Source organism: Malaclemys terrapin, chromosome 5 (assembly GCF_027887155.1).
Source record: "Malaclemys terrapin pileata isolate rMalTer1 chromosome 5, rMalTer1.hap1, whole genome shotgun sequence".
In the NCBI taxonomy this organism is placed as follows: domain Eukaryota; kingdom Metazoa; phylum Chordata; order Testudines; family Emydidae; genus Malaclemys; species Malaclemys terrapin.
In genome coordinates this window covers 40415847-40429165 of record NC_071509.1, presented here as the reverse complement: position 1 = coordinate 40429165, position 13319 = coordinate 40415847, and positions in this window count along the sequence as shown.

The window sequence follows — 13319 nt, the reverse complement described above, 5'->3', positions numbered from 1 at the left end:
CCTTTGGGGACTCTCCCTAGTTGTGCTTTTGTGCTATTTCCCTGATATGACAAGGCTTACAATAGGTTTTTTTCAGTTTAAGTGGAACATGTAAATAACAAAGTGTGACAGGCATATCAATTATTCATTCTCAGTTATGTTTGGAAGGTATTTGATGAAAACATTATGCTGTGTGTTCATTTAGAGTTACTATCCAGTAAAATGACAGTTTGACTATGTGAGTGATGATGGTTTTATAAAACTTACAAACTTTGAAAAGCTATCTTCCTGAAAACTGCTACCTTTAGAATTCAATGTTTTTTTTTCTTTTAATTAGATAATATTTATTAGATTTTATCTAAACTAATGTACAATCAAAACTTCTTCCCCCCCTCCCCCGCCCCCAAAACAGCAATCTGTCTGGATTCCCATTCCTGGGTATCGACTTCCATGCTGGAAGTCCTATAGTCTTACATTTTGAAGCTTTTATAGACCTGTAGAGCTACATTGGGCACTTTTCAGTACAGTACCATATGTAGGCTCTGCCTTTGTGAGCTCTTTTCTGACTACAAAGCTTCCCTTGGAATCTTCACTACTTCATAAACTGAGCCTTGTTGTAGTTTGTGGAGATGCTCAATAGCTTTGCAGCAGCCCTTAACCCCATTTTATCCTTTACTCCCTCTTTTGCACAGTTTTTCCTTTATTAGATTTAGTGCATCGTTGGTTTTTGTTTCTTTGTCATCTCTTTCAGTTGTGGATGGAGGACAACACCTCAGAGACTTAAAGAAACATTTCATATATGAATAAAATTTAAGCATCTTATGGACATGATTGGTTGGGTTCTGAGCTGTCTTGGGGCAGGGACTGTGTCTACCTCAAAGTTTGCACAATGCCTAGTGCAGTGAGGGGACCCACTGTAGTCATTACCAGAGTAGAAATAATGAATAATAATAAAGCAATAACATCACCGTGAATCACTGAGTTTCAAAAAGAATACCTGAAAGCCCATCTGGCTTTCTCTGAATCCTCAGTGGGTCGTACACAGGGTTAGCTCAGAGCACCTTAAAACTTCAGCCTAGAAGCAAAGGAGTTCCCATTCTGGGTGCTGAGAATCTGTGCCTGAGCTGCCCAATTGATGCAGCTCCATAGTCCGGCACAATGCCTTATACCATGTTTCCAGGATGCATCAAGGCTCAGTGTACTCAATGACTCTCTGACACTCTATGGTTCTCAACACCAACTCGATTTCTTCTGAGTGAAACATTGCTTTTGTTCTGCCCCAGTCATTTCCTGACTCTCAGCAAATGCTACCTGCAATGCACCGACCCTCTGATGTGATACAATTTCACAGTTGTTTGCTGTGAACTTTTTAATTTACTGGTTATTTTACAAAACCATGTATCTTTTCCTCAGATTTCAGCTGTCAGGAGGGATTGGTTTTCAAAAAGATTTAAACATGAAGATTCCATATGCTAGGGGATAAAGGATGTTTGTTTGCCCTACTTATATAGGCTGCTCCCCTTTAATATAATAACTTTGAATAGTTTCAAGGTCACCTGAAAATGAGTTTAAATCATAGCTGATATTAAACAATTAAATTTAGCGACCTTATTTATTTCTAAACATGCCTACTTAAATATCAGAGTTATTTTGCCTCAGCTGTTACTACATATTAGACCTTTTCTTCTTGCTACACACGAGTCCGTCATTATTCCTGCAAAGAAAACCAAATAGTTTTAATGTTGTAATTATACTATATGCTTAGGATAGATCTCTTTCCAAACTGTCAGTCCATTGACAAGGTACAAGGTAGGGAGATCATAATCAGTAAATAGTGAAATAAATAGTGTATCAATGCAGGAGACTGCCTCTCAGGAACCTTTTTCAATATTATCAGTCTCTTTAGACACTGGTCAGTTAGGCCAAAGGCAGGGACACATTGGTAGTAGGTCCTTTCTTTGTGCTCTGGAAGGTGACACCAGCTCCTATCAGTAAGATATCCCAGTCATTATGGCTTAACATGATTGATAATGAACCACAAGTACCAACCCTCTCCTGGAGTAGGGGTGGTGATAACCAAGGGGAATGTTAAAGGCTAATATATGTACAGGAGAAACAGCTGACACAGCAGACTTGAGTTACTGGTCTCAGCACAAGCAGTAAGTGCAGAGAAATCACTGAGCCTGGTAACAACTTTGTTGCATAGGTACTGGCAGTGCCCCTCTGTGTCTGGACAATAGCAGTAATGAACAGGAAAGTCATTCTGTAGCCATAGGTGCAGTAACCAGCAAGACATTAGGGATACATAAGCTCTTATCATATCATGTGACCCCACCAGTTATTCAATGGTGTAATTACAGGCTCATCCAACATACTGAGAGTCCTACACAGATGCAAATCTGCTATCTGGACCCAGCAAGAAGTATCAGAGATGCTGTGATAAATGAAGGGTGTGGGGTAGCTTCCTTTTATGGACACCCAACCAGCCAGTTAGCTATAAAGTCCATCTTGGTGGCTGTTCTCTGCTTGCTTTACCTGTAAAGGGTTAATAAAGTTCCTCAGGTAAAGGAAAAGGAGTGGGCACCTTTTTTAAATGGGGGGAAAAACTTCCCTTTGTTTGTGTGTGTGTTTCTCTGGGAAAGAGGGGGACAGAGGGCAGCAGGAATGCTGTGTCAGGCTTGAACCAGGTATAAAAATTAATCTTTCATACCTAGAAGAAATAATTTGGATAGGGAATGTTTAGTTAGACACTATCAAGTTTATTTCTTATTTTGGCTTGTGGATCTCCTCCGTGCTAACCCCAGATGCTTTTGTTTGCTTGTAACCTTTAAGCTGAACCCCCAAGAAAGCTATTTTAGGTGCTTAATTTTTGTAATTGTTTCTTTTAAGAACTAGCAAAAAGCTTAAGTTCCAGATGTATTTTTCCCCTTTTTTGTTTTTAATAAAATTTACCATTTTTAAGAACAGGATTGGATTTTTGGTGTTGTAGTAGGTCCTAGCCGGGGCTCGACCCTTCCGGACAGGAGGGGAGCCACACCGACTCACTACTGTGGGAACAAGTAGTCAGTTAGTCCCGAAACTCCGGCTCTTTAGTGCAGAGTCGGAGCAACCACAGTTAAAGCTCAGGCCCTTGACTGCAGGGGCTGAGCGAGCAAATAGTTCAGAGCCCAGGCCCTGGATCAGGGCGGGGCAAACACAGTTAGGCTCAGGCCCTTGTTTGCAGGGGCTGAGCGAGCAAAGAGTTCAAAGCCCAGGCCCTGGATCAGGGCGGGGCAAACACAGTTAGGCTCAGGCCCTTGTTGCAGGGGCTGAGCGAGTGAATAGTTCAAAGCCCAGGCCCTGGATCAGGGCGGGGCAAACACAGTTAGGCTCAGGCCCTTGTTGCAGGGGCTGAGCGAGTGAATAGTTCAAAGGTACGCCTAGGCTTGCTGTAGCCGAGCGTTGGGTGAGGGGGAAGCCTGCCACCCGTGCAGGGGGTGGCAGGGGGGAACGCAGGCCCACCCACTCCACTGCGTTCCAGCCCGGGGCCCTAACAGCGGTTGCTGCCGCTGCTGGTCAGTGGGGTATCCAGGCCGCAACACACTGACATAGGCTCACACTCAGTTGCAGCCGGACCGGGGTCGGCTATCCCCGGGCTACTTCCGTGATCCCCCTCACAGCCTGCCTCGTTCGTTACGCCGGGATCGGGCCAGTCCATCTCCATGGGCTCCTCTCTGCCCGGGCTCGGCGGCAAGTCTGGTAGCTCTGCCGGAAAGTCCGGCCAATGGTCCTCAGGCAGCTCCTCTGGATAGCAGCAGGGGCGAAGGGGTTCGGGTCCAGTCTCACCCTCAGGGTTAGTGGGGTCCGGTTCCCAGGGGTTCTCCCAGTGGCGGGCGTGAACGGGCTCCGGCGGCTCCTCCTCGTAGCGGGCCCGGGGTAGCTCAGGCCAGCCAGGGTCCAAGCCCCGGTCTTCGACGGTCTCCTGGCCAGGAGCTACCGGCCGCACGTCTGCTCCCTGTGGTGGCTGGGCCACAACTGAGCTCTGGCGGCCGGCCTTTATACTTCCTGTCCCGCCCCTTGACTTCCGGGGGGCGGGGACAGGCGGTGGTGGTCCCACCCACTCTGGTGCCGGCACGTGGGCTCCCTCTTCTGGACAGGAGGGGAGCCACACCGACTCACTACAGGTGTCTTAAGAGATTTGTGTATATTGTTTGATTAGCTGATAGCCACAGCTAATTTTCTTTGTTTTCTTTCTCAGCTCTTCCCCGGAGAGGGGATGAAAGGGCTTGAGGAAACCCCACTGGAGGAATTCCCAAGTCCTCCCTCCTGGGTTCAAAGGGGTTTTTTTGCATTTGGATGGTGGCAGTGTTTACCAAGCTAAGGTCAGAGAAAAATCTATAACCTTGGGAGTTTAATACAAGCCTGGAGTGGCAAGTATTAATTTTTAAAATCCTTGCGGGCCCCCACTTCTTGCACTCGAGGTACCAGAGTGGGGATTCAGCCTTGACAGATGCTCATGCACTGGAGATAATGTGGATGTGGTAGGTGGGGCCTATGTTTGAAGGCTGCATTAAAACAGTGTTTCCTCAGTAAACACAGCTGTAATTGTATTGAGTGTAATTTCAGGGATCTTACCAGTTATGGTGCGAGAAACACTTGCTAGGCATGTGGGTGTTAATCAACTGCTAGAAACAGTAAATAATGGGATGCTACCAATTGCGCTGGTTAGCACATGGCTGTAGCCATATCCCTTTACAAGATGAAAGCCCTCAACTGTTCATTGTGGGAGAAAGAAATTAGAGAAATGGCCCAGGTCCTGCCCTGAAGATAAGGTAGCCAGGTACCGCCATAACTCCAAGCTTCCTCTGACCACCTGTTGGTCCAGCTTGTAACTTCAGGATCGACTGTAGGATATGCAGTTTCCCTGTTGGTGCTTCTGGACATGATTACTCCACTTTTGTCAGATGTGTTTTGGGGATACAAAAGGCTCAGGTGGCTCCTAAGACTAAACTTCTTACATTGCTTCCAGAGTTCTTGACCACCAGGTAGACACATCCAGGCGAAGGGTCCCTTCTTCCTGTCGTTCATCCTTCATAATAATAATCATAACTACCATTATTCTGGTGTGTGTTTTGACAAGGAGAGGACTCACCTTTATCTCTTAGACTGGAGCAGTTAAAGACATGGTGGGTGGACTCCTCTCGTGGCCTGACACACAGCGGAACAATATTCAATATTACTATTAGAGAGAACAATCAAAGGGAATCATTTTAATTCCCTCCCCCAGAGGTTTATGATAAGTCAATTATATTAAAATCTTACCTTATTAAATAATTTGCTTGAAATATTCACATGACAGCAACTGAGTGTTCCTATATTTCTCCCTCCCCAGAAGGTGGCAACTCTAATGGAGCCAGACATCAGGGAGTCAGGAATCCAGACCTTCAGGTCACTTACCAGCCCAGGAGCTGGGGAAACAAAAGAGTATGTTTGGAAGCTGGAATGCCTGGAAGAGAGTGTGGCAGCCAGAGATTTAGCTGCAAAAGCTAGCTAACATGTTTCCCCAGTAATATTGGAGTAAGACAAATAAGAGTGTATTATGGGATTTTCCCATTTAGCCCATTTTTCAGACCACCTGAGAGTGGACTTTAACTGTTAGACTACAAACTAAATATATTTGGAGCAACACTAGATTGGATGTGTTAATGAAAAAATTTCCCGAAGTATCAAATATATCTTTTGGTACAGAATATACTAATTCATTTCCCAGAACTAATGTTAATTTTGCTGATTTGTTCATTCAATCAGAATTTAATACCCTCTATAGTGTAGAAAGTGAATGATCTTAAGTGTATACTGGTTGGCATTTGTATTTGTCTGAAACGAGTTTAGGAATCAAGGTCACCCTTTCAACATGAAATAATTGGAACAATCACATTTAGTGCATCTAATCACCAAAAATATATTTTTGCTCTATTACAGTGCATATAAAAGCTATTAGACTATTTGAAAAGCGTCCATTTCTGTAAATATTTAGCTACAGTAGTACTAGGGAAATGTTTATACAAAAACATTTCAGCCACTTTTGCTATCTCCTGATGCTACTTTTTATTTCTAAGCAGATTAACATAAGTATAAAAATCATGGCTTAAAGGCCATTTATCGTATCCTCTTATCTGACCGGCATCAGGTTTAAGGAGTTTTCTTATCTGATACGCATCAGGTTTAAGGAGTTTTCTTAAGATAAGACAATTCTGAAAGCTTGGAATTATTCTGTTATAGTGCATTGTATTTTTTTTTTTAATAAAAGATCTTGTACAGTGAGGAAGATCATAAAAATGATAGATAGTCCTTCATCTGTATTTCCTTGTTTATGCTGTATTAAAATCTAAACATATTTTAACAGAACAAAGCATCAATATATGATGTTCAGTCTGCTGATGTTTAAGATATTTCTTTGGATGAAAGAATATATTAAAGTGTTGAAATGGTTTTAATCCTTTAGAAAATGGTTAGCTTTGGAACAAACAGCATTTGGTGATATTCTTAATGCACTGCCATCAGTGAACCATACCTCCTACTGGCATAATTTACATTCCAATGCTACATCAAAAAATAAAGATTAAAATGCTTTGCATCCTTAATGGGAATGCTAGGCACATTTTTAATGTTACAGTGGGTTGTTTCAGAAATGGAAACATTTGAAACATGAATTCAAATTTGTTTGAGAGAGAAAAGATGATGGCCCAGATCTTAAGTGGCAGAGCAGCTACTTTGAACTGCAGCAGAAAAATCTGTATGTCATGACAGGATGACCTCAACATAAGGAGATCCGTAAGTGCTATATAGCTGGAGTTTGGGCTCCTGTACCACCTTGTTCCCTATTACTAGTGTAGGTGGAATTACTAGGAAAAAAAGGTTGTGGAGAGAACCCCATTAAACCTTGCTGATTCCTATCTGACTTATAGGCTTCCTAGGTTATTGACATCTGGAAGACATTAGAATAGCCCCCTGACTACTCTATTGTGCCATGAGGCTGGCTCAGTATTTATTTAAGCCCAACTTTGCTGGCCCCTCCCCAATCCTGCACTGTGCTCTTGTCAGTCATAGCTGAAGATCTGGGCTATTGTCTTCAAACAGTCATGTGCTTTGGACTATATCCTTCCATTGATTCTTGAAAGGAATGCATATTCAATGCCAGGAGATATGCCAATTTATGTTTTACAGCTTGTTGTTTTCCACTGTACTGTGGAAATATCACTAATTCAAAGGGAAGAACCATTGTGAATTACTGAATGTTGTGAATCAATGAGTTTGGGAACACACTATAAAAGCAAGTATAAGTAGCCCAAAATATACTGTGTCAACTGCAGTTTAATTTAATATTTATGTCATAATGTTCTAATATACTAATTTGATAGTATATTTTGTAAAACGTTGTAAAGTCTCTGTAACATGAGGCTTCACATTGGCACCCTGATATAAAATGTTTGTTGAAAGGTGGAAAGAGACAGCCAGCTTGTTATGTGGATTATAATGTGTGCTATAATAATGACATATATAATCAAGAAAAAAAGTGAGATTTTCAAAGGTTATAGGGGGAATTACTAGTCCTTTATGGATCCAGTGCAAATTTCATTAGAGTCAATGGAGAAGAAATCTATTGACTTCAATAGAAATTGGATCAGACCCTTTATTCTATTAGGGCCTGATTCAAAGTACATTGAAATAAATGGTAGTCTAATCTTCACCAGTACAGTCAACATCACTGGTTAAACTACTCTGGGATTTTTGCTGATGGTTGCTGAAAATAATATTCTAATGTTTTCAATGGACACCGTTCCTATCTAATTATTAATTCAGACTATTTTATAGCTATTTCTCCTAAATTCTCTATTTTTGCTGAAATCTTCAGAATTTTAGCTGACTTCTTTATTATTATGCTGAACCAAGTGGTGGCAGTTATGAAATTGATTGATTCCACATTGTCATTTTCAAGGAGTTAAAATATTAAAGTAATCTCTGTTCCAAACAAAAGGAAAATGCAGTTACACCCAGAATGCACTCTCTAAGATTTTCATTAACTTGAACTTTGTAACTTATGTGACAATAGAAAAGTAATAGGAGCATGTAACAGGTCAGGGCAACTGCACTCATATTTCCCCCTTGAAGATCTTGCAAGAGCACCCAGTCTAGGCTCATGCCTTTTAGCTGTCATGTCTCTTGGGCAGATACCCATATCTCTCCCATTGTTGACCGGGATATTAAGGCTTCATATCACCCTAATTTACAATGTGATATCCCCAACCTAAAAGGCCAATGTCTGCACTTTGCTTTCTCTCCAGAGGCTATGCCCAGTTACTGGTTATCACACAGGTCTTTCTAAGCAAGCAAATGTATTCTTAACGTGAAAGCATTACAAAGAAAACATATTAAGAACAAAAAAAAAGAACCTACCCACATGCTAAAAAGCTTATAAGAAGTCATCCCTCCCTCTCCCCCAACTCTACCCTCTGGGTCTAGTGAGTGTCAGTCCTTCAAAACCCACAGCTGGGTTTTCCCCATGGTTAATTTTCATAGCTGTTTGAGATTCAGAACAAGAAGAACAAATTGGGCAGTTCATACACCTTGGATCTTTGATCTCCAGTCCCTGTGAACGGTAATCAGCAGACAATGACTCAATCCTCAGAGCATAGCTTCAAAAGGCAGGATTTTTTGCATAACCAGAGGTGGGGATTTGCATTTCCCAGGAAAATATTCCCTAGGAAATCCACTTCACAATTATTGTCCTAAAAGGCCATTCTTGCCTGGCACAATTTCAAGGATATTTCAGGAAATTACCCATACCTGTCACAGAAGGAAAGTTATTAAACTCCTTCATGTTTTTCGTATTTACCAGTGTTATTTTAGGGAACTGCAAAATAGCAATGTTTTGGTGGCAATACAACTTCTACTTTTGCTTTTCCAGTTTGTGATCAACCAGCATTAACTTTTATTTGTTCCTTTTACTTATTGTTGTTTTTCCTTTTCATATTTTGACATTTTTCTGTCATTTTGGCAGAGTAGGTTGTGTTGCTGAAGGTTAAGAAACTGGCATCATGTTTTCTATTTTACATTTTTTCTGACATAATAAACATTGTTTCTCCACTTCTGCTGCAGTCAGCATTGGCCAGCATCTAATATAGCAAGGCCTTTAACAACTTAAAATTGCCCCTGTCATTATCTTGTCAGTTGTATTGAATGTTACTGACGAAAATCTTTCAAGAGCATTTTGACAGAGGGAACACTGTAGCACAGCGTTCATGAAACCACCAAGAATTTAAATCATGTGCAGAGACAGAAAGTAGTACAAGCACTGTTTGCCCAAAGCCAAAAAGTTAGATCACACATTCTACAAATTCCATTCTTCAGGGTTAGAGTTTGGTGATTTGACACTAATTAAAATATAAACACATACTAAAGGACTTGAGGCATAAAGATTAAAGCACAGAAGGAGTTATGCTTGAAGTCTACTGCACAAACAGGCTCAGATTTTAACCTCTTTATATTGGTATAACCCCCAAGTGATTTTATTTAAGTCACTGCAGTTAAAGGATCTCAGCTGGTGTAAATTGGTGTAGCTCCACTGGAGTCAGAGCTATACCAATGTACATTGGCTGAAACTCTGGCCTTTACACTCTTACTTTTGGTAAATATTGGTGCTGGCCATTGCCAGGGACAGAAAACTGGACTCGATGGACCATAGGGCTCATCTATTATGGCAATACTGATGTTACTGGGAGTAAAATCTAGAACAAAAACTTAGGAAAATATAACAGAGAGACACCCTGTCTTGCATATCAGGTAGCTTTATAAAAGTGAGGTTTGGTTCACTAAGAGAACTACAGTCCTAAGACAGGAGGACTAAGAAGGAAAGAATCAGGAACCCAAGTTTACAAAGGGATTTAGGAGTCTAAAGCCCAGATTTAAGCATCACTGCAATCCACAAAACCCTCACTCAGCTGCTGTCTAGCCCTGTAGACAACTTAACATACTTGTATCCTATATTTCCACTGTAAAAGTACCATAGACATATACGTTTCTGTTTCAGGGCACGCACATAGGTACCCTGGTGCCAACCTAAAACAATAAAGTCCAAGTGTGGTCATGGATCCAGGTAAAAGATAGGTGCTGCCCTGCCGATCAATATGCATGCTCCCAGCTTGCCTAACTCTACCCAAAATGGCTGAGAGGGTAGAAAGAGAGTGGGCAGCAGTGGTCTCTCTTGTAACTTTTAGACCAATGGTTAGGAAACTCACCCAGGGTGTGAGAAACCCTAGTTTAATCCCCCCCTCCCATTTGATGAGAAAGGATTTGAGCAGGGGTTTCCCCGTTTCCCAGGACTATGGAGTCATTCATTCTCTTGGGTCCAATGCATATTTATATAAATTAGAATGGCTTCAATGACAGAGACTGAAAAATATCAACATCAGCATATCCCATAGTCCAGTTTCTAAAGCATGCATTTGAGAGGTGGGGGAACTCCTGTTCAAACCCCTTTTTGCTAATCAGGCAGAGTGGGGAGGTGAACCAGGGTTTCCCTATATCACAGGTGAGTGGTCTAATCAGTGGGCTAAAAGTTAAGGGAGCTTTGGTCCAGAGCTCTGATCCCCAATAGCCTGGCATCAGCGGACATGCCTCACCCTAGCTTTACCCAACCTAATTACTTGCTGTCTAAACTTAGTATCCTTCCAGTCCCTAATTTGCCCCAACATAGTCCTACTGCAGGGACCAGTCCCTCTCACTGAACCCTCACATAGAAAGTGTTAGGTTCACTTCCTTTACAGGGACAGTAAAACCCTTCAACCTACTTGCTTTCTAGAAACACACATTGTACTGAACTTACATAGCACTGATGATTTATAGTGAAAGCAAAACATTTTTATTGAATAAAAGAGAATGGAGTAAGTGATATCAAGTAAATAAGATCAAAGTAGAGATGGTTATAAACAAGTAAAAATGAAAACATGCATTTAAGAGTCATCTAGCAAAGTACAGTCTTTGTTCAAGATAGTTTCTCTCACCCTCAGTCTCCTTTCCAGCTTTTACTGGTTGCCCTGGCAAGGATCCATCACAGATCAAATTGCTTGGTTACTTTGTCTCTTAAAGCAAAGGATAAAGATGGAGTCTCTGTCCCTTATATCCCCAATGGGATGTCTTCATCTTACAAGTCAGGAAGGCTCCCTGGAGATTCAGTCTCCTGTATCTTGCTGGATGCAGGAGTCTTGTTAATTCTCTGTCTATTGAGTTCAGAATCAGGATAACACCTGCTGGTTCAGCATGATGGCTTTCTTTACTGCTAATATGTAAATTGAGGTAAAGCCACATTCCTTGGCCTAGGATAGACTTATTTATTTCCCTTACCTAGTCTGTCTGGTCTTAAACACGTTCCAGTAATGTTGTACGGAGGGAATTCATAACTTTACATGTAATGTTGGCACATGCATTTAACAATGATATTAATAACTGGCATGTTATTGGCTTTCATTTGATATCTTACAAGGCATATTTTGTATAATTGTTATTGCAGTAGTGTGTAGGATGTCAATATAGGAGTTCCTGGTCATACTCTCCCCTTTCCTAAAGCAGTTCTTATAAGAAAGGCACCTGACTCCAGGAAAAGGTTCTGCTGTCTGTGGATCACAAGCAGAGACAGGCATTCTGTATTAAATTAGATGAAATATATAGGTCCAAAGAGACAAAGGTGTGAAAATGACCCATGCGCTGACCAACATTAAACAGTTTTTAAAAATACTCAGAATTTGGTATATAGAGGCCCCAGCCTGCTTAGCACCATGACAAATGTTACAAATCCTTTTATTTTTTTTATTAAAGATATGTAAAAAGAAGAAAACACATTTCAGATTAGGCAATAAGTGAGCTGTGTAAACTTGAAAGCTTGTCTCTCTCACCAACAGAAGTTGCTCCAATAAAAGACAGTACTTCACCCACGTTGTCTCTCTAATATCCTAGGACTGGTGATGCTACAACAACACTGCATACAAATATTAAGTAAGGCTTTCATTTTAACAACATTTTTGTTTTCTTTCCATTTAGCTGGAGAAAATATTTAGAAGGACATTTGTCTGCTTCCTCCACTTCCCTTCACCCCCCCCCACCTAATTTGATAATCTTTTAGATGGTAATAATTGCCCTTTTTTGTGGAAAGGGGAAAAAGTAAGTTGAGGTGGTCTGGTGCTATTATTGTTGCTGTTGCTAGAGTCCAACCCCATCTTCTGGAAACTAAACAAGAGAAATACAAACTAAAGGGCACAGAAAAGAACAGCAAAGAAAGAAAATGCAGCTGCTGTTTCTGATGTTGACTGTCACTTGCTACCTCACAGCTGGAAAACTACAGGTAAGGCACTTGATTTTATTAGCCATTCCAAGTCCTGGCAAATTCATGCCATAGCATTGCACTATTTAGGGTATTTCTCTCTGATCACAGGCTTACAACAGTGTTGCAAAATATACAGTATTGGCCTGCTAAACCATCTTAATAGATGGAAAGAAAATTAGAGGGATAGGAGAGAGAAGAAATAAAGTGGGGAAGAAAAAGGAAACATGATGGGGAGGAGAGTCTCATGTTGCAGCTGATGACTGGGAGTTAGCTGGAGCTGGTAGAGGTGGTGATGTCATTTGTCCCTTTCTGCCTCTGGCCTGGTCTGTCTGTGTCCAGGACACTTCATGGGATTAGAATGATGAAGACTCAGCAGTGACATGGTAGATCCTGGAGTACGAGGAGATAGTGGGGGTTGGAGACATGATGGTGACACTCATTTCTTTCCTGTTCATCCATCTCCTAGTCAGCAGTTGTCAGACAGCTTCTTCCTCTGCTAATCCCCCCATCCATCCCCGGCCCAAAAGTCTTTTATTTAAAAAAAATTCAGAAAGGGAATAATAGGTGGAATATTCCGCCCCCCCCTTTTTGTGTCAAATCTGCCTAATTCCAACGCAACAATTTTGGTCCATTTATTTCTGGTCCTACACTTTTCTTGTTTAGTAGGCATGATCTTAACACAATCCTTGAGTAATATCAGGCTTTTTCACTTAGACTAATGCAGTCTGCCTCCCTTTTGCAACCTTTTCCCACTAACATTTGTTGTTATAGGTTATTGTGACATCTTAGAAACTTTCACTCATTCTTTACAGTTGAGCTTACAATTAGGTTAAATTTATAGACTCAATTATCACAACAGGTGCCACCTCCATCTTATACTTAGGTGTACAAATCCCTTAGGACACACACCTCTCTTGTAGCTTAAGCTCCTATTGGCTAGCTTAAGCGGCTCCCCACCTAGTGGGCTGGCTTTTTCTCAGGT